At 38.5% G+C, this 26,396-nt stretch overlaps 1 long non-coding RNA gene across 3 annotated transcripts; it reads left to right on the top strand.

Moving 5' to 3' along the window:
* LOC110400625 lies at positions 1,974–26,396 on the top strand. 3 transcript variants are annotated; one of them, XR_002439968.1, is made up of 10 exons: positions 1,974–2,058; positions 3,868–3,943; positions 4,981–5,114; positions 12,813–12,892; positions 13,945–14,051; positions 15,387–15,514; positions 21,170–21,303; positions 22,121–22,480; positions 22,803–23,207; positions 26,302–26,396. It is a non-coding gene; the product is annotated as an uncharacterized LOC110400625 (long non-coding RNA). The 3 variants fall into 3 exon arrangements; XR_002439970.1 differs by lacking the exon at positions 13,945–14,051; XR_002439969.1 differs by lacking the exon at positions 21,170–21,303.

Below are 26,396 nucleotides of genomic sequence, written 5' to 3'. Positions count from 1 at the left end.
GGAGAAACCTAAATCAAACCTTAACTTTACTACAATGCAATTACACCTCTCTTAGGAGCCCCAGTTGTACAGAGCTGGGGTATAAAACTTGTGATTTTGGTATACTGTAAGAGTTTATTAACCCCTTAAGTATTTGTATATGCTCGGATTTTGGAGGGATAGCCTTTTAAAGTTTACTAGGCACGTTTCAAAGGAAAGTAATAGTTTCTGGTGGGTGATGGTATGGGTGTGAGGCCAAAGCAGGTTTTCAATGAAGCTTAATTTTCAGAAAGTAAATAAAACAATATGTGGACCTTTGGACTGCATTTCCTCTCGTTAGTCTGTGCTGTGAGACCTACCCCACGCTTCAGTAAGAAATGCTGCTTGGTGAGAGAATGTACTCTCCATGTTTGATTCTGTGAAAGTCTGATATTGCTCTTTCACATTCCCTTAGCTTATCTGTGAGCCTCCATACCTTGCCACAATCACCTCTCCTTTCTCCTTGCAGTAGGATTAATAAAAAAAGATGTATTATTATAATGAATGTATGCTAAAGCTATACAGGCAGAAGAAAATAAAAAGTTTTGTGTGTGCAGATGTGAGAGCAGCACCAAAAGGGAGTGTTCAATATGAACTCGTGCATGCTTGTATTTTGCATGCTATTTCGGTTCATCATATATACTCTTTTTCTAAAAGATCAGATTTCACAGCCTTTAGTTCTTGTCGTGATTTTACTTAGCTCATTTTCATTCCATATTTCATACTGTGTTGCTATTCTCATGTATGCTGTTTTGTACCTCCAGTGTTTTCTAAGCAGAAGAGAAAAACCAGAGAAGTTGAGTTCAAGCCTCATATTTGATCTATTATTATGACAGTGGGAAGTTTGACTTGAGAAAAAATGTAGCTGGAAAAGAAATAGAACTAGACATAATAAGGCTATAGCAAGAGTAAAACTGAAAAATTGACTATTTTTCTTGTAACTTGGGGGGGTATTATTGATATAGAAACTACTGATACAGCATTTTGCATTTTTATTTCATTGGTTTTTATGAAATTTATTTTTTTGTTATACATTATTTTTGCACGATAAGGAGCATACGATAAAAGAGCCAAAACAATATTTTGCTTCTGGTTTGGTCAAACCTAATAAAAATTTCAGTTTGTCATTTTGAAGAGAAATATTTCATTTTATATCAGCTTGACAGTCATATGTGCTAGCTTATGTCGATACTTTTACAGACTTGTAGCTGAAGTTCCTCAGACTTCCTTTTCTGGTAAATGCTAAAGTATGATGTTGGTTTATAACCTTTTATGATGATCAGCCCAACAGGTTGAGTTACTTTAATATATCATGGAGATTCTGTTATTTTAAAGCAACTTTGCAGTTGGTGTCTGAAATGTTGGTCTACAGGAGAAGGCTGAGTCATGAAACTGCCATCAGATTTTCAGCTTTATGCTCCTGACAGCTCCAAGCTCCAGGGAGAGCTAGCACGTGGCCTCTTCTCCCCACTCTACACAACATTAAATACACTGCTGTCTACTATGGGCGAGGGAGGTCTCATATGATGTACTGCCTGGGAAGTTTTGATGTTTGCGTGGCTCTTAAATCAGCCCTATCTGTCAGGTATTGGGGCTGTTTCAACATACAGCTCCAATGCCCCCAGGAAGCTTCCCAGCATTCAAAAATTCGAAGTTTTGAAACCATTGAATACAGCAACAGAACCTAGTAGCCTTCTTAATACTTCGCAGAATATACGTAGTGCATATTTTGCCACTTCCATGCTTTGGCTGTATTTTTTTAAGACGTTGGATCTCTTTTTTCGTAGCCATGAGGCACCGCACTTCCAACACTGCTGAATGTCAGGGAACAGGTTTGGCTGAAGTGCAGACAGCAACAATACAGCATGTACCATTTCTCCTTGCACCGCAAAAGCACTGTTGAAAACTGCAACTACTGGCTGATGTCATTTTTTTTGCTTTCAAACAGAAAATAAGAAAGTTATAAAACTACTCAGCACTGTAAGAGAGAATACGGCTGCACTAGAGGAATTTTGGATGTTTACCAATGTTGCTTTTCAGGTAAAAATATGTCTTCTTTTGCAGGTAAAAAGAAACTAACCTTGTTCCGATAATACAGGTAGCAGCAAACTTTGGCTGTCCTGTAATTCCCAAACACTTATCCCCACATACACTTCCTGTTCTCTGACTCTTGTCAGCTGGAAAAGTCATTATCTGTATGGAGAGCTTCGCATCTGTCAGCTGGGAAAGTGATTACTTAAACTGATAGCAATTGCAGTTGTTTTAGTTTAAAATGTCTAGCTCTGTTTTTGGGAGGTTTTCTTTCTTTTTATTTTTTTTTAGTTGTTTAGTCGGTTTTTCATATTAATTTTGCGAACATCAAACATCTAAACAATATCAACAACTCCACTTCCTGCTAGGCAAACATCAGAAATAAACTTTCCCCAATAAAGCACATGAGGATGGCTTATGTAGAGAGTGTTCTTCGAATTTTTACAGTGACCTTCAAACATAAGTGTTTATTTGCACCCCTTTCTTTGGTCCCTTCTCTTTAAGCTGCCTCACCCCCATTGCTCCTACACATGAGAGGCCAGCACTGGCGGTGCGAATTCCGCCCTGGGGTCCTACTGCTTGTTCTCCAGGTACCATGGATTCAAAGCTGACAAGAGCTGGAGCCATCCTAAGTGCGTTAACCAGACTGAAAAATGATGTTTTGTTAAAGGGAAAATGGAAGTGTAGCCAGTAACCACCCCTCTTCAAAGTCATCCTTTTTTCCAATCATGTGAATTGCCTTTAATTGCTATGAAGAACATAATAAATATTTTGTTCTTCCGAAAAGTTGTTCAGTGTCTCAAACTTTTCTTTTAAAAAATTGAGGCCAGCTCCAAAATACTCCGAAGTGTGACTTCACTGAATGCTCTTTAAAATCCATATTTAGTTCCCAAAGAAGTAGCCTAATTTTCCGTAACACTGTGTAATCAGTAAGTCTCATTGACCTCACTGAGAGTGTCTGCCTTCTCAGCATTTCCAAAAATGAAAGCAATTTTTTGTAGTCAAATATACTCAGAGAGCCTTAAGTTTTGAATGAAAGTACTTTCTGAGAAATAATGAACTTTCTCTGTTCCTTTTTTTTTTTTTTTTTTGAGATAGATACATAGCCAGGATGAAGAATTGCATGTGTTTGTCTTCAGATACTTATATATTATTTTATTCAAAGCTGATATTAATCTTTTATTAGATTTGAATTGCATGAGGAGATCGAGATGTTGTGGGCTGTGCAGGAAATAAAAGAACAGCTGTGGATATGGCTGGAAAAAAAAGTGGAAATTTCAGGTGAATTTGGAGGTTAGATGGTGCTCAGATTGGTGTAACCTCATTTTGGACTTAAATGTTGTCTGCGCTATTACCTCAAATCCTTATTTTGTCATTTTGACTATTGCACATTTTTTTATAACTTGAAATAACTTGTTGTCATTCTGTTATCAAACGAACAATTTGTTATTCTTAGATCTGCTATACAAATAAGGCCATGAGGCCTGTTAACTGTGTGTTTATCCTGGGAAATATCACAAGCTGTTATGAGTATTTTATTAAACACGAAGCATCTCAATAAATCTTATATTGAATTTGTAACAAAATTTAACTGTGAAAAGTTCAGAATACATTCCTGTAACACTCTTTTTCCAGCCAGGAAACCTGAAATTTACCTCTTCTTGTAATGTTATGAGGACAGAATTTTTTTTATTTAAACCTGTATACTACAGTCTTCTGTTTCACTATTAATGGCCAAACATCACTTTTTTTTTTTCCCCTCCTCACCAATATTTCTCATTATTAATGGTCTGTTTAAGATATTTTCTTTCCATACAGTGTCTTGTGCGTTTTCCTTGAACCTTGAAGATGGGATAGATGAACCTGCAAGGCAATTCTTTACAAAGGAAAAGAGGTAATGTGCTAGCAGGGAAAACCTGGTGGTAATTTGCACCCCTAAGGCTGAGAAATACTTTAAAATGTTGACAAAGTTCCCTCTCCACCTGTGTGGTGCTGTGCAGCCTCCCAGAGTGTCTTTCTGGAGGCCTCAAGGTCTGGAACAGCTGGTGTTTGCTCCTCCCTTAAATCCCTGTGTGCATCATCAAGAAGTGGCAGCATCCCTTCATTGCCCTCAGCTGAGCAGTTCCTACCTCCTAAGTGGGAGGAAGAGGGACCCTGATGCCTTAAACCACAACCATGAGTACAGGCACAATATAGAACGCGTCACTGGGATGCATGACTGTAAAATGTGGTGATGCAGGCTGGGAAGTTATCTGTTCTGGCATCTTCTGATTCTTATATTTCCGATTTCTTCTTGAATCTCATTTTAACTGCCCCTCCAAGTGTCGAGGTTTCCACAGTTTCACTAGGAAAAACACTCAGCACCACAATAGCTTCAACATAGATTAAAACAACCAGTAATTCCTTTCCATTTTAGCTGCTTTCCTTCATTTTATAGTCTAAAGAAAGTTGTAGACAATTATCCATTAAATGATAATACCTCTCTTTAATTTTCCTCTGATTTTTTTTTCTTAGTTCAAGTATTTTTATGGTAATAGATACGGACAATTCCTGTTATGTTGCTATATACATTTTCCTAATGAGGAAATTTCTTCTGCAATTTCTTTTGCAGCCTTGCATCTTTTCTATATTTTACACCCATCCAATGCGTTACAGAGTGATGCCATGCCATGATACTTCTGCTAGTGCAAAGTGGTTTGCAGAGATGATAATGATTGGACTGGGTGTAAGAGGTGGAAGCTCTGACCCATAGTCATGCTATGGAAACCAAGAACCTATAGCACCTGCAGCATAATGAATGTACCCCCACATTTCATATGTAGCGTTTGTCACAGAAACCAGTTTCATAGATGCTATCTACAATTGTACCACTTGCAAAACAAGTTCCTTATGGTTTAATTTTGTTTAAACTCATGCTGTTCTATCATGCAGGAATCACCTGTTGTTCAGCAAGGAGACAGGCACCAAGGAGCTCAGCTCCATCTGATGTGACAGGTGTACCCTATCCAGTCATCAGTTGAAACCCACCAGTGGCAGGGCCTGCAGCTGGGCCCATTTTCAGCAAGGTATGCTATATTATATACAGAATACAATTTTTTTTTCTTTTATAATGTGCTTTTAATGTGTCAGGAGTTGTTTAAATGTTTCTATGTTATGAAAAGATTGTGAAGGTTTTTGTTTAACAACACTTTGATTAGCGGGCTTGTGGGCAATTGTATGGATGCTGTAGGTGAGAGACAGCTTATTTGTATTATTTTTAAAGGGGTTTTGGTTGGATTTTGAATGTTACAAGTTCTGTGACTTAAAGAAAATGTTTCTTTTGCTGGACTTTGTACTCTCAGGGAATTAGCATAAAATTACATTTCAATAACATGAACAATTAATCTGGTGAAACATTACTTTTCACATTGCTGATTTCTCGGTCGCTTTCCTTGGAAGTGCACCAACTGCTGAACTTCAAAATAAGCCAATAACAGCTTCAGTGAGTGGAATCTATGCCCATACACATCTATGTGTATTGTGTTCAAGAAACATTTAGATCTAGCGTTGAGAGACATGGCTTAGTGAGGTTATTGGTGGTAGGTGGATGGTTGGACTGGATGATCTTGTAGGTCTTTTCCAACCTAGCTAATTCTATGATTCTATACCTATGATAACTGATCGCAATTTCAGCATCCTACTTCGTTTCAGAGAATACTTCTGACGTACAGTAAGGCTGTAGAACTCAGAAAATATTGGAAATTCATTGTAGAGGGTAACTATCTGACTGATAATAATGACCAAGAAATGCATGTATCGACTTAAAATTTAAATCGCTAGTTGATTAAATAGGAACAAAAACTTTCAAATCAAAATGTAAAGAAGAAATTTTACTTGCATTTACAAACCAGTTAGTGATACTTAAATTAGAAGTTTGGCAACTCATCAATAGGGACCCTCAACTGAACTAGATAAGTTGGTCTAAAAATGTTCTTCGCATGTAGAAGAAACCATGAAATGTCTTATCTCATGACTTTTTGAGTACTTGAATTGTGAATGAGGCATGACTTGTCAGAAGGCACTCAACACTCATCTACTTTGTATTGTCCAAAACAGAAATACTTGCTAACTGCTATGTTTAAAAATGGGGGGAAAAAAAAAAAAACAAAAAAAACCCCTAATTTGCAAAACTACTGAGAAATACCTGATCTGTTTTATGTACTCAAACAGAAGCTGTGACTCTGGGTATTCACAGAAGTAGGGAGGAATTTTATCTTAGAAAAGAATGATAAATTGAGTTTTCTCCGTCTCATAAATAGAAATAGACTCGCAAACATAAAATGTAATGATATTCTGTACAAATTTGCTTTTGTTACTACTTTTCCACTGTTTTATATATCTAGCGCATCTGAAATCATCTATCCTTTTAGGAAGATAATAAACCAAACAATAGCAGGCTGTATTGTGAATTAACTAAAAGGGAAGCAGTGTACTGCTACTTTATAATGAAGGACAGAAAGATTACAGGATTTACTTCCATAGGTGGTTTTAATTAGTGATAAGCAAACTGGACAAAAAGAATCATCTTTTTCATATATGTTTATATTTCAGCACTTAATACTTTGTCTGCAGGAGAAAAACCACATATAATGATTGTTCAGTGCTACCCAGTGACCCTCATAGTGCAGTATGAGCTGAAAAACATGCGTTTCAGCAGATGTGGTATGGGAGAGATGTCAAATGCTACGTAGTGAAGCGATCACAGCATCTCATACATCTTCTTAACAAGAAGGGAATTCAGTTGCCCAAATGAAAATTGCTTTTGACCAGACAAGGAAACTAAGTGAGATTGTGCTTTATATCAGTTAAAATACAAATTGCCCCATGATCATTGTGAATTTTTAGAAGATAACTTCTGTTTCATGTGGCATCAGTGTTCTTGGCATCTCTCACCATGGTATGCAGTCCTGGAATCAGGCCAGATTAAACAGCCAAGTATCTTTGCCTTTTGATCCAAAAGCACAGGAGAGTAGCAAAATAATTCTCCAATGTCAAAATCTATTTTCTTACTTTTTACAGTAGTTAACATTTTGTGATATATATGCACAAGCCCATAATCTTATAATGAAACACAGTATGTTTTATGAGGCTACCAGGACATATGTGGGAAAGAAATATGATGCATTTTTTAAAATTTGTAACAATGAAGATTATTTATGCTTTGTGTGATGTTTGAAGTTAATATTTTGAAATCTTGCTATGGTTGTGCTGTGTAGAATGAGTATTCCTGTTGCTTCAGTAACACATCATCGTGTCTCATAAACACAGATTCCTGAAAGTTGAGAAGTTTGTCATCTCTAGCTGCTCTATAGGAAAGCTGTGAGTCTTGTGAGTTTGTTCCCCATTTTGGGGAGGTATTTTGAAACAGTTCTTGTTTTGTTGCTTTGTGGTGTAATGAAGTGAGGTCCACAGAGATTAAGGGAGCTGTCCAGTCTACAAATGCAAATGAGATTATTAATTTATTGTTTTCCCATTAAACCCAATATATTATTCTTTTATATTTAAGTGTTTTGGTATTTCTCTTATTCTGGAATTCACAAGCTGTCTTGTTTGTCAGAAGATTTATTTCTAAAAAATATATTACTAAATTGGTATATGAAAGTTTTAATTCAGCAGAAAAAGCTTATGAAGTTAAATTGTTCTTTGAACTTTTACTGGTAAAATTGGTTATTTTTTCAATGACAGTTGGCTGCCTTAAATCTGAATATCTTCTTATGCTTCTTGTAAGCTAATTGCTGATGATCATAATTTCGGAGGTGATTAACAGACTGAAGCTTTAATTGGTTAGAAAAAGATCAGTTCTCACGCAAGTTTGGATTTCATCTAGAGGTGAAACCAAAAGAGGGGAAAGTCTAAATCAATGCAGTCAGCTTCAGCTGGAACTACTTTGAGTGAGGATGATGCTGTGTGAGTTTTTGTTTTCCATACCGAAATATACTTAGAATGATCATTTAAGCCCTGTGGCGACCATTGTCATTATTGTAGCTAAGATAGGAGATGGTAGATATAACCTTCTAGCTTTGACATTGCTTGATTTGCATGATTTTCAACTTGGCTGAATAATTACTGAAGTCTTTGTGTTACTTCTAAATTTAAAGCTGTTTTTATTGTTGTTATTACAAGAACTTGAGTTTTTAAACTAACTTTAAATGTCTCTCATTCACATTTCACAGCTAAGTAGAAATGCAAAGGGTCTAAGTGAGTTTTCACAAGTAATGCCAAAAGTTAATATGAAAATCTGGGCTGGATGCATTTAGGAGTATGGTTGGATCTGTGCAGATAGGTACAAACTCATGAAATCAATATAATTTTCTCATAGAAAATTGTGCAAAATTGTTTTGAAATATATGAAAAAGTTTTGAAAGCCTGCTAAGTTCTTGCACAGGAGTGTGAGCCGTTCAGTTCTTCAGAGAATAATAATAAAAAAAAAAAACTGTTTGACAAATCAGACTCATCCTCTTAAAAAAAAAAAAAAAAAAAAGTTTAAATTGCAGTCCAGTTGAATTATGTATTTATTTAAAAATTCCGTAACCACTTTCAGGTCTTCAGGTGATTATGGGAGATACAGATGTTAAATACAAATTCGTTGTAGAACAGTTGCTTCTGATGTTGTTGACCTTTACAAATGCATGTTGTGGAGGCATGTGCCTGAAGGCAGTAACATGGTCCTGTATAAGACCCAACACAATGGGTCTAAAGTCTAGATGAAAGCTAGTCTTAAAGTCTAGATGATTACCAAAGCTCCATGATTTGGCAAGCTTTCCAAAACTTCGTTTTCAGCCACTCTAACCACAGCAAATACATTTTTAGTTCAAAGTAGTTGAGAAGAAATTTGAGTGTTGTCTTAAAGTCAGGCTGCAACTTGTCTCTCTTTGGTTTTCCTTCTAAGTATCAGGTGTTGTTCAGGTAAAAGAAGGTTGTCATCAGAATGGACCATCAGTTCACTATAAAGTGCCATGCACTTATCTAACAACCCTCAAAGAAAAAAAAAAAAACCCAAGAAAAAATGTTATTTCCCACCTTGTTTCTTAAAGTAACCTTTAACCATGAGATATTCTTGAACCCTCTGAAACTTTGAGTTTCCTGTGACTGGAAATACTGAATGCAGAAGTAAAAGCTAGCTAAATTCTCAATGACAGATCAAATGTAGAGCAATGTAGTGCGTGTCATGATAAAATAATATGGGCGTGTAGTAATGCATAATGGCATATGACAGGTAAATAAATAAATTCAATACGCAAAATAATTGGGAGGCTCTCTTTCTTCCTGTGAAGATCATCAATATACAGTAAGTGTTTTAAAGAGCAGCATTTAAATTATTAAGACCGCCAGTTTAATGAAAACATAACAGCTCATTTTAATAATTCATGACAACAATTCAACACAAAGCACACCAAATATTTTTAGCATGTGTCTCAAGAATAGCTCTGTGCAGATATCCCCAGTATCAAAATATGCAGTGCTACACACAGTAGTTTCTTATCTGCTAGGTCTGGCAAAGGGAATAAACATTTTTTCCTGATGAGAAAATCAAAGTTGTATGCCATTTCAGCGAAGTCAAGTTGACACCTGCAGAGAAGCAAGTCATGACATTTTAGCTGACTGCTTTCTTTTTCTCCCCGTAGTTATGTTTAGTTTCCTCATTTTATTTACCCTGTCAGACAAAAGAAACCTAGATGAATACGTTTAGAATTTGGTGTCCTTTCTCAATTTTTTTTTTCCTCCCCACTGTTAAATAAGTAGTTCATACATACTGGGCTGTGACAGTTCTACAGAGAGAAGAAAAACACTTGAACACATTTATATGAAAACACTGTGTCTCTCTTTACTCTTGTTACCCCCCCCGATTTCTCAAACCTGGGTGCATTTATCAAGATAATAAGCTTCAGATTTTGTAATAAGAGATCTATTTTCTTGTCATCCTGGTGCAGTCCTGACTGACTGAGCTAGGAGGATTCTTTAAAAAAATATGAATTTAGGATCAATAATATTTACAGCCCCATTTATAAAGCAGAAGTCAAAGGCATGTATAATGCCATATTTATTAAGAGAACTTATTCTAGGGATTTTGTTTGGTAGCCTCTAATCCTACTTCTATTTTTTAACATCTCATTCTCTATCAGAAACAGCAGCAGAAAAAGTTGCAGGTGTTCATAAATGTAAAGTACGGCATAAGAAAGTTCACAAATTTTGTGTATTATGACCAATATTGTAGTCTAACACACTCATCAACTGGGCTTTTCCTGGCTCTGTTGTATTTTTGTTAACTGTGGACACCATTAAAGAACACGTTAAAGTTATTGTAATAGAATTGAAATACCTTTTATTACATCAATATAAGTTCCATTTACTGTGCAATAAGACAGTGCTTAATAATTTTATATTGCAAGCATAATTACGGTATCAAATTAGTAATTTTCACAAAGTACTTGCATTAGACACTCACATGATATGATACAGTATATTCCACTTCTCTGTGGTGCCTCCAAATACGCGTTCCTTTGAACAGAGAAAAAGCTGAGATGCGGTAGAAGGAAGCACCTCATAGCTCCATCGAGCAATTTCATGAGGGCACTTGCCTTCCTCTGGGGTACAGATATTACCTAGATTGTTTTATAACTAGATTGCACTGCGCTGTTGAGAATGCTAGAAAATTACTCAACTCTAAAAATTATGTTGTCTTCCTCTTTGACGATAATGTCAAAGGTCCCCAAACTACTGCCCTGCTATTCTGAGCAGCCTCTTCGTTTGGCTAGTTCCAGTGGCACCAGTAAGGCTGTTCCCAGCAGAGTAGTTCGTGGGCAGGATTAAAAACTCCAGTTCAAAAACTCCAAAAATGTGAACTAGTGGAGCTGCAGAATACCCATGTGATGTGGAAAAAGGAATCAATTTGTATCCCACTGAAATGCAATTCCTTCCAAGGTAGAGCACAGCAGACTTGGCAGTGCTGAGCCACATCGGTTTTAAGGCAGGAGCTGGAGACTCATGCATCCAGGTAATGGAGCATGTGGAATCTGTGCTTTTTTTCCCCTCTCCTGAGCATTTTTGCATGCAAATTATTTTTTATTCAGGTGCTGACCACTTTTGCAATGGAAATTTGTTCAAAGGTTTGGCATTTATCTTCTAAAATAAATGGCAGAGTGTTACGAGGATTCACTAGCAATTTAATAAACCTTTAGGAGTCTGCCTTAAATACAAGTTTTCTCTACTAGAAAGCTCATCAATATCTAGACAGCCATGCAAACAGCTAGGAGGCCAGTCCATTAATGAAATGTTAATGACTGAATTAGACCTGTAATAACAGAAGTAGAATGTACTGCTGTGAGTCCATTAACATCAGCAGACCCTGCTGGGAACAAGTAAACACAACATACAAAGGAAAAACTTGTGCTAATAAACAGGTTTTGTGCTGTAAAGGTGCTGGGAAGCATGAGTTGTAAATCCCACTCACTGCTGTGCTAGTGTCATTTTTTTATTTTTTTTTTACAAAGTTTATCCAAGCAACCTAGCTTGGTACGCATTTTGCGATATGATGATAAAATATGCTTAACAGCATTCAAGCAAAGTGTCTCCTGCCCTGATGGTAAGACAAGCCTGCTGCCAAACGTCCAAACAAACACGTCTATTGTGTCATGCTGTAAGGATAAGCAGTGCTCAGTGGTAATTGCAGCTTCACATTGCAGCCAGCCCAGGTGGGTAGCAGGGAGCGGTAGTTACCACCTGATGGATGGTTGACCCAAGTGAAATAGAATTTATGGACCCTAACTCTGGCCCTTTTAGGCTTCACAGAAAATGCCACTGTTGGAACTAATTACCAGTGCTGTTAAACTTTTATACTGTGCCTTAGAAGTAGATCATGCTTTGCAGAGGGTTTTAACCCTAACAAAGGAGATAAGAATAGTAACATTGCTAGCAGCTTCGTTGACGACCTTGTAACATATGGTGTGAGTGTTCTTGGCTGCAACAATGGACTCGGGATGTAGAAAGTAATGACTTGAGTTCTTGGAATGAGAGCTTCCTCTTCGCAGAAGTATCACTCACCTTTTTTCAATAGAAGTGAACTGAAAATAGTTGCTTTCTCACCCAGTCCTGAAAACCTCAGTAATTTCCTGCAAGGCAAAAAAGCAAACCATTTGCCACATCTTCCCACTGTGCAAAAGCTGCATGTCAAGCTGAATGGTGGCAGCTTTTATAATGCAGTTGTCAATAAAAATTGCATACAAAAAGCAAAATATGTGTCCACAGTATGTCGTACAAAATACAAATTAATAACCCCCAAACTGCTGCTATTACAATGTTCAGTCTTTTATTGAACTCAGTTTGGTTCCCTCTTTTTAACTTCCTCAGATGTGCAGTGTCAGTTCCAGCTTGCCACATTACTCAGCAGAAAGCCAAAGGGGGCAAATACCAAGATTCTTTCCTCTGAGCTTTGTGGATGTTGCTGCTGTTTCTTCTCCCTTAAAGCTGTTGTAGCATCCAGTGGTTTTGATCACGTGTTTATCCCATTCATGTGACTCCTAACAACGTTCTCCACTGCTCTCATTCCCTTTGTGACATCTCAAGGCTGTGGAGGGTCCAGAATGATCTAATGGTTGGGGTAAAGCAGTTTCCATCCATCTCTGATAATACAATCTGGTATGACTGCCTTCGCGTCAACCGTGCACCACAAAGCCATGGTGCTCCTTACACGGCTTTGAGCACATCAACTACATTCTGTCTTTCAGGTCTTCATCCCTAAATTAGGAATGATAACATCAGCCTGTCTTGTGGAGAGAAGGTGCTGCTAGGCTTTGGGACTGCAAACGTACGTGACCCTTTTCAAATATTTTTTAATTCTTTTCAGAAAAGGTTTGTTTGACTTTGGAAGTAGAGTAGGTTGCACTTTGCTTGTCAGCATGACACTATTTTTCTGTATTTTGATGTGTTTTTATGTGCATTCTGAAGCCTTTGCCAGATTCCTTACTGCATTTTCAGCTATCAGACTTTTGAGGAGTAAGTTTTGTACAGTATTCACAATTGTGAACATGGTAGAAGATCTAACATTCAGACCGTACAGTGAAATTGTCCACGAAGAGGAGGTCAAAGACAAGTAGCAACATCTGACAAAAAAGAGCATTTATTGAATCAGAGCTGATGAATTATTCTTCAGTCCTGAGCTCTTGAGCACAGTTTCCATTCTGTATACCTGGTAAGGAAACAGAAACACATGGCAGATTTTGTATTTGATGAGTGTAAGGTGAGAAAGGAAATATTAACTAGAGATAAGCTTTTCAGTAGTACACTCACCATAAAGTATGTTGATGCTAGTTATTCAAAATACTGATTTAATTATGGCATGAATTATTCAAAGACCAGTGACTTCATTTCATATTGGTCAAGTTCTCATTTTTCCTGAGTTTGGTGCAAACTTAGTACAGATGCAAATGGGTATCCGATAATAGGGCTTCAATGAATGGTAGAATCTTTTCTTCTTCTACCAGAAAGACTTCAGATGGACTCTTCATGAATCAAATAGAGCTATCTTAAAAAAAAAAAAAAAAAAAAGGAAAAAAAAGATCCTACCATCAGACAGAAGATAGTCTGATATTCACTAACTCTTCTTTTAAAAGTGATGCTTTATTGTTTCATGCAGAGGTCAGGTCATATGAAGTCTTTCTTGAAGCTCAGAGGCATGTATATGTAAAGATTTGATGGACTAGTGATGCAGTAGATGTACCTTTGTTAATTGCTGGTTTTCGAAAGCTCTTAGAATGGAGGCTTTGGAAAGTTAGTACCAATACAGTGTTCTTTTGTTGAAATTGAGGACAAAGGTTTGCAAACTAGGTGGAAGGAACATGACCCAACCTTACCTTCTAGAAATAAGGAGAGGTGTTTGAGAAGTAAGATCTGGAACAGAAGGAAGAACAAGAAGCTTAAATGGGGGAAAGGCAGCAAGGAGATTCAAAAACCAAAGGGAAGATGTGGTGAGTCTTCCTTGACTTTTTAAGGATGAAAATTTCAATGACTGCATGTTTTACCCAGTGCATCAGAATGCCAGGGTGACAGGATGAGGGCTGTTGCAGTGACCAGATCTGGAAATGGATACCTCTTGTATGAGAAGCACCAGTTCTGTGGACAGACAGAATTACCAGCGCTGGTGACTGTTCAGACCAAAACTCAGTTCTGCAGAGCTACCTGGCTCCATTGCAACATCTTACTTCATTTCTCATCTCTAATGCAGTAATTTTCCAAACCCACTTACAGCTGAAAGTGGACTGGTAGTGACTGACCATAAATACATTATTACGGTTTGTTTATAATTAGATTGTGCAAAGGTCTTCTCGTTTCCTATATGTAGTTCTTTTGTCCTGCTGCTGCAGAGAGCCCTGTGTGCCTTGGAGCCTACCCAGTAAGCCAACTTGTGTGGTTATCATGCAAAGAGACTGGGGACCAAGGCTTTCCACTGCCTGCCTTGAAATCCCTTGGAAGGCATCAGGACCCCAGCACCAACTGAGAATGGTTGCATTTAGGCTAATTTTTTGAGACTTCAGAGGCTGGAATGATTTCAGCAGATACATTTGTCTGATTTTTGCTGTCTTCTGTCGTATAGCGAGGTTTGCTATCACTTTAAATTCTTCTCGTCTTGAGTCATTCCATCCTGTATGTAATTCAAACAGGTTTTTGTATAATTATTTCTCTTAATAATTACCATTATACAATTGCTATAGCTGCCAGTTTTGTTTCTCTTTTCTGCCAGAGAATAGGAGAAATGCATTACGCATTTGTGTAACTTACGATCTTTGATTCATGCTTAAAATGCATGGAATATTTTTCATTTTCTGTTTGAGGCAGTACCTCATCTGGGATCACATCTCACAGTGTAAGCTTACACTGTATAAATGGACTCCTTGTATTGCAACTAGGTATAAACTACAGTAAAAAAGCAAAGGAGGTCAAGAGAATTGAATTTCTTAAGGCGATGGGGGCCAGTGAATATTAATGGCTGCAGGTAGAGGCACGCTGCATCTGGACAGTAATGCAGAAAGCCTTTTTGTATGGTCATTTTTTTTTTCCCCTTTAAAATAAATTTGATTTGACCATCATTATAGCCCTTTGTTGTTGTCTTTTGATGAGGATTCTAGGAAATTGGCTTGCTGGCATGCATGGCTTACTGGCAGGGAGAGCAAGCTGGAATTTGCAAGCACAAGTGTTCCTACTAGAGATCTAATTCAAGAAGTTATATTCTCCAGTTGAGAGAAGAAAAAAGTTTTTTAGGGTTGAGGTTTTTTTGTGTATGCTTTTCTTGTTTTTTTCTCCAGGGTAGATGGGAGCAGGCACAGCAGCCTGAGGGAGAGATGCATGTGCTCATCCCCAGCACACCTGGCTCCTTGCTGATGTCTGCCTTGGAGCTGCCACTGGAGAAGATAGGAAATGAGCACGCATGGAGGTTGGTGTGGAGAGAAGAAAACTTTGTGGTACCAAACCCAACCTTTTTACAAACTGCCCAGGGAAGTGGGGGAGTCACAGTCCCTAGAGGTGCTCATGAACCGTGGAAATGTGGCACTGAGGGATGCGATCACTGGGCATGGTGGGATGGGTTGGGGTTGAATTTGGGGATCCTAGAAGATCCTCTTTGCTTCTGTGAAAGATTCTCAAGGAATATATAGCCTTTAGCACACAATTGGCATCATGCTAACTTCATTATGTGTTTTCATAAAATACATCCACAATAAAACCATGCCTATGTTTTGAAATGTAATGCTGTGTGTTCCATAGTACTTAAGATAGAAGAGGGATGAACTTAGAGAAAAGATATTTTAATCTCAGTAGTTGTGCTGAATCTTGTTTTGAGGGACATCTTACAATAGAAAGGAGCAAAAAAAGAGAAAAAGAAAAAAACCTAAAAATTCTTAAGAGAATGTATGCATGATCACGAGTTTCTTTCTGAGAGAAAGTGGGTTCAAAGGTTGCATTATGGCACAAACAGTTTACAACTGCAGCTACAAAGGAGCAGACCAGCCCTGTGTGTCTGTGGTGTGTTTTGGCACATGGGAGCTTGGACACCTCACTGCTCTGCCTTGTAATATTTTGACTTTAAGTGAGCAAACAGGCTGAGTATACAGATGCATTTGATTACTAACAATCATTAAAATGTGAGCAGCACCATGATTTATTAGCCTAGTTGTTGACTGTGATTCCAAGAAAAGGTAATTGTTTCGGAATAATCCCCGCAATTAATTTCACATGTGTGAAGTCCATTAACTCCAGCTACAGGCCATGGGATACGTGTAAATGTTCTCAAGCATAAGCCGAGTTTTGAGAGGGAAGGATGGACTGCTGGTGATGGTGGCTGATTTCAGGGGAATCTGAGTATGGGGTGGCTTGTGGTGTTTGTCCCTTTGTCTCTGACTTCCTCTATACCCTAACCAATTATTCAGTTCTTCTGAAATGAAAAAGCTCAGCAGTGAAATTAAATGTTGCCAACATGCAAACATCAGAGATCCTAAGATGCTCAGACTGTGGTAACTGTAGCTTTTCTAAGTATGAGAATGTAAGTTTTAACACATTATTATGATTTATCCTTAGTCATCCATAGGTTTTACATTGCCTGTTTGTCCGATGACACTAGAGCAGCGATAAGATGTCCAGCTATTATAAGAAATTTGTATGTCTTAACTTGTGCTATACCATGAAATACTAATAAACGTGGTATGCCAGAAAGCCAGTAGTATCCATTCTCAGCAAGCACATCGATATACGTTATGACTTGTAATACGATTAATTTTGAACAGAATTAATCCTTACTCAATCATTAAACAATGAGAAATATTGAGTTGTTTATCTTAAGGATTAGGAAAATTCTTTTGGAAAGAGACAAACATTTGTCCCTGCTGGAAGCTCCTTCAGCTGTAATGCATCATTGTGCCTGACCAGCCCTAGAAACCTTGGAAAGACAAAATATGTACAAGCTGGTTGTTAAGCATATGTGATATGTTTTGCCTTGTCACCTGGCAACGAAAAGGTTTTTCTAAACAAATTTCATAGATTGCCAAAATTCCAACTTTTTGAAACACGTAAGCTGCTTATTTATTTATTTATTTATTTTCCCCTTTGTCAAATGCAGCCCAAGGTACGTCTTCCTCAGGAGACCAAATGTTATCGTTTCTGCTGGAGGAAGAAATAAATTTAATTAATTTCCTCTTGTATGCTGCATGTAGAAGCGTTGGGACTGTAAAAAGACTGAAAATCCGCTGCCTTCAGATCTAACTCATCATCTGTTCCTACACGTGTTTTAAAGTAAAACAAACATATTAAAGAACCCATCTCGATTGACCTAAATTACGAGATGAAAAACCTCTAAAATAATAGACAATTTCTGGGACCTGTGCATTGTTTAGGTGCAAAATGTCGACAAGATCTGGCGAAAGAGAAGTGAAAGCTGATCCTTTTTCATTTTAAGACACGCAATATTTAGCAAGGAAGTGATCAACTCGTTGGCTGCCACATCCCTAAGTGTTTAGGGCAGGGAAAAGAAATGGGGAGATGTTCTTTCTTAAGCTTGAATTAAAGCTTTTAAGCAGAATAACTGCAGTACAAAAGCTACCATGCTACACTCTAGCAAACTTTAATAACCTAATACATTTGGTTACCTCCTTAATCTGTCGCTTATGTTTTCTGTACATCTGCTACTATCTGATTATCAATATATTTATCTTTACCGTCAGTACCTCCCTCCCCTGGGCATGCTGGTGTCAGTGATGATCCAAGGCAGTGCTGATGGGATCACAGCTCATTACCACATGGACAGCGATTGGGATTTGGGCGCACAATGGGGTGTGACACCATCGAGCAGAGCGGGCTGCAAGGGGAGGCAACTCGTTATAAATGGCAATGCTCTCGTAATGACACGCAGAGTTGGGGAGTCAGCAATGATAAGTAGACCTCTCAGCGTTATCCTCCACAGGAGGAAACAAAAATGACAGCCAGGAAACAACAACGGATGGTTTAGGTGTGATTCAAACACAACTGTACTGATGCCAAGTTACCAGTGTGGTCATCGGAGCGAGTGCTAAAAACAGTGGGTTGTCACTGGATGTGCATGCCACAACACGGCCGTGAGCTCTGATATTGGCACAGGAAAGTATTCAGAATCTTATTACCTTAATGATGAAATAGAAAGTGTTCTTGTTTCTCGCGCCACGAGGAGAGCCATAAAAGAAAGGGCTTTAAAATGATAAAACAATAGTAGCCTCCTTGCTGAATGATGTGGCACTTTGTAATAATGTGGTACGTTTTGAGAAGATCTGTATTTTTTCAAAGGCAAACATCAAATAGAAGGAAAAAGGTTATGTCACCTTCACCCTCACAGTACTGTCATTTATATGCTATCAGCTCATTAAATTCACATTAAGATACTCCATGGGACTTTAGGAGCTATTAATGCACCTAAAATGGCATAACAAAATCTCAGTTCACTTTAAGAGAGATGGCATTGCGACATTTTGTATTTCATCACTGAATTATTATAGTCTCAGATGCATTCTGCTGTGATGGTAATGGAAGGAGGAATACTAGAGAGGAAAGCTGTCCATTTGTTTATCCCCAGGGAGAGAAAAAAGAAAGTTTGATAAAAAACTACAGTGAAAGTAAAGCATTAACAATTTAACCCCCGTGGCAATGCTGAAGAACATGCCGGATTTTTATATTCTGCTCTTTGGGATGTTTAAGAAAGAAAAAAATAAAAATTTGAGTATAGAGAGTTGCTTTGGGGAATGGAAGGTGCAGCAAATACTCTGCATGAATGCTGGCATGGCAGTCTTTTTATAATTTTGTAGGTGAAGTCTCGCAGGACAGACATAAAATACCTTCATTTGAATGATCATGAAAAAAATGTGGTTGTTGTAATCAAATTTGATTTTACTGTTAGGTGTTGTTTTTTTCTTTTCCTCTCTGTCATCAACATCCATGCCTAAGTGCGCTGCTGTAGGTGAATCTGCAGTCTTGTATGCACAAATCCCACGTGAGATGGTTGTTAGGGCACTATGCTATGTAAAGAATAAAGAAACTAAAGTTTCTCTGAGTTACTTTCAGAGAAACAAAATCCATGAATACCAAATAAAAAATACGGTGTTTAATAAATGGGAGATATATAAATATTGGCTCCGGAAAGAGAGCTTGATCTGAGAATGCTTTTTCTACGGAGTGCATCTTTGAAGCTGCAACTGAATATTTTATACATATATCAGTTGGAGGTTAAAGAATAAGTTAAATTCAGTTTTTTATTTGGGGCAATATTAAACTGATGTACTTATGTGTATGAATGGTTAAAAAAAAAAAAGTGAGTTGAAGTAGGCTAGGTGACTTTTTGTAACATATTTTCCTGGTATCTATTTAGAATTATTTAGAAAACATTGTAATTCCCTTAGAAGTGCTTCCTTCCCTCTCTAATCAACAGAAAAATGCCATAACTGGAGAGCTTAGCCTCATGCACAATGAGAAGCCATCAGAGGGAAAGGACAATTTGTGAGTCTAAGACATTTCAGAGCCTTCAAAATGCACAGGGAGTGAAATTCTTTCCTGCATGGAGAGCCAGGACAAGTGCGACTTAAGCCTTCAAAATAGCTCTTAACTCCAATTATCTGATGTATGGGCCTTTGGTGGAGCAGCAGTGAATTTCTTCAGTGGAGAGGAGCTCAGAGGTGTAGGAAGAGTCGTTGTGAAAGGAAGCTCGGGTTTTGAAAGCAGGGAGGAGGGGAGCACCAGCACAGGGAATAATCACTTAATAAATGCATGCCGAGCACCTGCTAAATTTAACACAGCATTTTACTACATTCAGTGCTTCAGAGCGTAATCTCTTTAGCACAGGGATTCTGCTGCTTATTAGATAGTTCACCTGTTGAAAAGCACGAGGTAGACACCAATTTTATCATCAGTAGCACTGTTCTTGAATGGCCAGTCTGAAGGCTAAAACCTGACTGCATGGAACATATGGTTTTTTTAGCAGAAAAAGAGCTGTGTGGCACATAAAGCCTTGCTCTTTGTGCAGCACCAACTGGCCTTGTCCTGATGATGTGGGATGCTGATGTGAGAGCTGGGCTGCCTGGCTGATTCCCATTAATGGCTGCCGGAAAACAGAGGGGATTTAATAGGGAAATTTGTTCATTCTGGGACAAGTTTTTAAGAGGTCTAATGGAGGTTTACAGAACTAGTGTTATTGTTGAAGAGCACTGAATTTTAACCTACCTTCAGGCAACAGTAAAGTGGAAGCCATGAAGAATGGTTGAATGTAAACACGGGAATTTAGCATTTAGAATAATGTAAGAGAGAAATCAGCAGAATTTGTGCAATTAGTTTGGGGAAGGTAGAGGGGCAGTAAGCAGAGGGAAGATGCCAAACCCGATGAAAGAGATATGATCACTGATTGATTAATCTGATGAGGGTGGCTGTCACTGTATGTACATTAGGCATTCTGTTCAAGCCTCAACATGCAAACTAATTGGGTTAGAGAAAAAGACAACCATATTTAAGCTTGACTGTATATTTATTTCTGAAGGAAAGCGTGAATAGTGTGAATAACAAAATTTATACTTGACTAATACTTATCATATTACCAGAAACGTAGTGAGTTGTGAGTAACTCAGCATGTATAAGAGCTCAATTCATGCTCAATTCATACCCAAGTGTATTCTCTGCTATAAAAAAAACCTGAGATTTAAGCCTTGAGATTGTGGCTGATTTAATCCAAACACTGCAAGAGCGCAGTGCATTTGCACCAATGCTCACACAGCTCAAGCTGTAAGTCATGCTAATATCTGTAACCACTGTGTCATGAGTTTATGGGCATTCACTGGGAGCATCCACAAAGGCTTGACCACCTATGTAGAAATACAGTCTTATAACTCATTTACTCATTTTTTTTCTAAACTGTAGCTCCTATTGCTCTTTCAATGGTAATGTAGTTGAGTTGGAGCCAATCATGCTGCCAGTGGATGAACCAAAGCCTGTCTTCATCTTCCAGCTTAGATGGAGGATTTCTTCTGATCCATGCAGCTTTAGCTCCAGACTAGATTTTCCTCCTAACAGTATGTATGTATCTTGGCAGGGGATGTCCTATGGCCAAGGAGCTCCAGCACAACAGATTCAAAGCAGAAAAAGCCTCCATTGCCATTGGGAAGACAGACTGGGAGAAATCTTTGTCACGCTCATTTTTCATCTGCATCCCAGCATAGCAGTCAGGTTACTGAGAATCACATTTGGTCCAGATTTTATTGGAGTTGGCTAATACTGTCCCTTTCAAAGTAGATGTCACAGCAGGATAGACCCAGTCCTACTGCAGGCTGAGAGTGTGTGGCTGAGAGCTGAAGATGAGGACCTGGGGGCTAGCACTTGCCTTCTGCCCTGTCACCTTTCAAAAAGCAAATAAGTCAGCCAGTTTATCTGCTGCGTATTATAAGCTTCATCTGCAAGATGGAAATTAAACAAGTGTCGACATCATTACCGTCCACCAGAGAGTCTGATTTTGCTTTGAAAGCGCTATGTAACCTTTTAGTAAATTTGCCAAAAGATCCAGTGACTCTGATATTTAATAGCATTCAGGGATATCTAAAATTTATAATCTTTTCATCAGCTCCAAATAATTCATGTTATTTGTTTACTGTAAGTCTATCTTAAAGCAGATTATTTTTCCTATCTCCACTAGCCACCAAAGCCCTGTAAGTGCCTTGCACCATGGTTTACTGATCCTTAATGTTTGTTTTATAAGGTGAAGCAGACTCTATCCTTTATCCTTGCATAGACACCTAAACGAGAAATCTCCTTAAGCTAGTAAAGAGCTTAATTCTGCACTTTAGTTTTTCATCGCATCTTATGACATATAGTAGATAATCATTGTTGCCACTAATGGCTTGTCTACAGCACTAATCCTTTCGCAAGTATTAACTGAAGCGGCTTGAAGTAAATATTGCTTTGGTTATAGATCTACCTATGGCTCAGTATCTCACTTTTATGCAGCGTGTCAAGAAAATAACCATGACTTTGTAAATTGCTCTTCCAGCTGCTCGAGACCTGCCCGCCTCCGTGACGTTTCCAGGAGGGCCCAGCGGTGCCCACCTCGTGCTCCAAAGCTCTTTGGCCAGAAGTTACACTTGGACCAACCGAGGCTGCTTTGCTGAATCCATCTCAGTATCCCACTCACAGAAGCTTTTAATTTCCTCACTACCAGTTTGAGGGGGATGGGAGTAGAATAAATTGAGAGCGGAATAAATTTACGCTCTGTTAAAGAAACTGACAGGCTACAATGTTAGTGTACAGTAATATTATTCTGAGTACCCACGATGCTGTTTTTGGCACCAACGCTCTGCTCCAGTGCGTAGGAGAGATCCTGACCTGCCTTCCTTTTGTGGCTGCGCATGAGGTACTGTATCAATAAGAAGATTATTTGCGTTATCTCAGTCAATTAAGGAGTGTATTTTGAAATAATGAGGTGAAATCTAGAGCTACAAAGTGTGTTATGTACTTTGACCAAAACAATATTAAATCTTATAGGGATGGAATACATTTTTATTAGCCTCAATGATAAACATCAACTCTAGTATTTAGTTTAATAGTGAGTAGCTAAATACGGTGTTGAAATATAGAATTAAAAAAGACAATCTTATAGGGAACCACAAGTACATTTCCTAAATCAGAGAGGAAAAAAAATCTGTTTCTTTTTGTTGTTTGTTTTTGTTTTCCAGGAGGAAAATAAATGTAAAGGGTTTCTAACTCATCTGGACGTAGCTAATGGGAAGAGCCATGTTAGGAGAGTTCTCTCATGGACAGCAGACTTCACTTCAATGCGGTAATTGTGAGTGATCAGTCAGAGCTTCAGTCTTGTGCCCTTATCTGAGCAGGAAGATCCTGAATATTCTGCACCTGGAAAACTCACCGTGAGAGAAATCCACACTGTCACAGCATTTCACTCACAGAGACAGGTCTTTTCTGTTGCTGCCGCCAGCCCCTACCAGCAGTCACCTCCTGCCTGTGTCTGCTCCCTGCTTTGGCAAAGAGGGATCGCTGCTGTCAGTGGTGAGATGTGATGCGGTGTTGGAGCCAAATCCCCCACTGGATCCTCCATCGCCAAGGCACGGGAAAAGCAAAAGGTTCCCTGACACATTTTCCAGTGTTTCTATTTTAGCTGAGCACAGCTTCTAAGATGGTGCATTAATATCTGTAACTGTTTTGATTGCTAGCATAAGGCATTTAGCATAATGGCAGTGACTATTGCTAGGGGTTTGAGTATGTGATTGAATTACTGTGGCCTGACAAATTAACAGACATCAGCTGAGCCCCAGAAGCCAATCTGGTGCACTCTCATAGCCTGTGGCAATGGGAAGGTAAAATACATTATCTTTAACTCGAACGAAAGAAGTCTAATCTAACTTGTTTTCTCCTTGAGATGGCCCAAGAATGTACAAATTGGGCAGAGCTCCTCAGCAGATTCCTCGCAATTCCTCAGGCTGCAGTAGCTCTTGAGTCTCAGTCCTGGTTCACGGTATTAGGTCTGTAGATTTGCCAGCACCTTGCCTAGGCTGCCTTGAGGTCCTGAGCAGCTGATGGCAAACCAACAAGGATATCTGCATGCTGCCTTCTGCAGGGCTGATGTGTCAAGGAAAGGGCCATCAGGAGAGCTGCTGTAAGGAAATGAGTGCAAATAAACTGAAGGAAGTTAATGCCAACTGGAACGCCGCAGCCTGTTAATGCCACCTCTTTCCATACAGCATTTCCAAAGAGTTGAGACATCTGTCAGCTTTGATACAGGTTCCCATTAAGTTCTCACTTCTTCATTTTTTTTTACATTTTCTGAAGCACAGAGTCTTATATCAGAGGAAGCCTATTGTGAGCAAAATTAGGAAACATTTGTTAAGATCTGAGGTGACTGAATTTCTGAGGGTGGAGTTCTACTATACTTGCTTGCTTTCAAAGAAGGTTGACATGCATGTTGCATTGCACTCAGACACTTAATTTTGTGTAGGACAGACAAAGTAGACTTTAGGGATGACCATGTTGTATATTTGCCTGTTAGATATTACTCACAGTGAACAGTCTTTTGGGAAACATCACACTACCGTGACCTACAGGAAATACGGTGGTGCTCATGCATGTGTAGTGGGGAGAAAATATTAATTTGGAGGATGAAAATGGCTGCTTAAAAATGCCTGTTTATAAGTTAATCTGGTAAGAATGTTTGCTAGGCCCATAATATAACCCTATCCCCTTGTAGGACATCACACAGATTTTCTTTGTGATTTGACAATATGTTTGTCACGTAGTGATTTACTTTTATGAGGCCTAATTTCTTTCTACTAACCTAAATTCTTGGAATACATACAGGGACATGAGGGAGGTATATGATATGGTGGTCTGCAGTCTTTAGGAGGTTGGAGAAAATACGAACTTATGTGAACTCTGAAACTCAGAGAAAGGACTACAGGGGCATAAGTGGAAGACTGACTGCTTGGACTAAGATCTCATGTGAAAACAAGTTACGAATAGCAGAAAAGTAATGTCCAAGCTCAGGAGAGGTTAAAGTACAGTCAGAACCAAGACTTTGATGAAGTGCAACGCAGTGCACACAAGGTAGAATAATGATCCACATGCTCGAGTACACAAAGAGAAATGGTTCCATAAGTAAAAAGTTGCTGCCTTACTGGACACAAAAGTGCTTTCAGAGTGAGTATGAAGAAGCTCTTAAATTTTCATCCTAATGCGTAACAGCAGTAAAAAAGAGTTATGAGGATTACAAATCAAGAAAATAAAATAGACAAATTGGAACAAAAAAAAAAAAGAATAGTTGGAGAAAACTATGTTATAAGTTCATATAAATTAGGAGTTGACCAAGATAGCCATAGATCTAAGAGTGGTTTCAGGTCTTGGCGGTTGCACTCTTTGCTTGATCAGGTTTCGAAGCAAAAATGTTTATCCCTGACAAAGCTAGCCCTGGTCCATAGTTACTTATCTGAGCCTGGAGTAAGCCATAAAGAAACAAACCTGCTGTTCGTACTCAAAGCAAATTGCAAATAGGAATTTGTATGAAGTAGCACAGATAAGTGACTGTGTGACAGCCCTGAGTGGCTCATCCTATGATATTTTGGAGATGCTGTTTTCTCAGTTAGAATGTTTCAGTGTATGGGAAAGGTGGCCTAGAACATATTTATCAAAACCTCGTTCAGTAGGCAGACACCGTATTTCTGGGATTTTTAACTGTACTTATGTATTTTTTTTTAAAATAATTGTTCATTTCAGTACCTGACACAGATATGTATGAACAGTTATTAGCTCAGGTTTAGTCTAAGACTGAATGTAAGTGGTGCAGCCAAAAAAAGTGTAATTCAGAGCTTCTGGCCACAGGCCAGAGTCCCATAAATGCTGTACCATCCACAATTATTCTTATAAATACGATTGGAGAGGTGGAGGAGGGCTGGCCAACAAGACTATGCAGGAATACTTCACTATTTTCTTAGATCTGCCTCGCATTTTTGCATGAGTTATTTTGCAATAGGAGTTAAAATCCAGCAATATTTGCTTGATAAGAACTTAGACTCTCCCTAGTAGTGGGAGAAACTGTTCCTGAGCATACCGCTGTGTAGGAACTGCCCCAAGAGTATCCAGCAACTTCTCATCCAGACGGCAAGGTTTGAAGTGGATCTGCCAGTGTACTGACCTTGACTTTGCCCTTATTCCAAGTATATGTATTGCTAGATGTCAACAATCTAAACAGAACTAAAACCCTAAGCAACCGAAATATAAACAATCAAAACAACAAATGCATTTGTTGTATTAGCTGACAGCACCCATAATGTCACTGGACAAATATGTAAATACTGACCTAAATCTCTTTGCTAGAGACTTTGGATTCACTTTAAATGTTGGAATAGACAGCAGCCTGACTAGCCCGCAGCCCGACCAGAAACCTCTATGCCCACACAGCCCCGGGTGCAGAGCTGTGCCATGGTCTTCTTCCTGATAGCTCAGGCCTATGGGGATGCTATGGGATGCAGAGATATGTGACAGAAAGAGGATTTAATTCTTGTGAATTTGGCACTATTCATTAGTTGTCAATTAATTAAAAACAAACCTGTAATATTTTTGGCTGAGCAGAAAAAAGTAGACAACTAAATACGCGGAATACTGAAGTACTGACCCCAATCCATCAATTAGTTGGACATTAATTGCATTTTTTCCCACTGACTTCAGGAGCCGTGGATCAAACCAAATGTGGTAGACTGCATGAAATCAGATTTCTATTGCTGAAGCCAAGGACGTTCATAGGTGTTTCCTGGAGCAGGTAA

The sequence above is a fragment of the Numida meleagris genome, chromosome 5 (assembly GCF_002078875.1).
Source record: "Numida meleagris isolate 19003 breed g44 Domestic line chromosome 5, NumMel1.0, whole genome shotgun sequence".
Classification (NCBI taxonomy): Eukaryota; Metazoa; Chordata; class Aves; order Galliformes; family Numididae; genus Numida; species Numida meleagris.
This window is presented reverse-complemented; position numbering and strand designations above follow the sequence as displayed.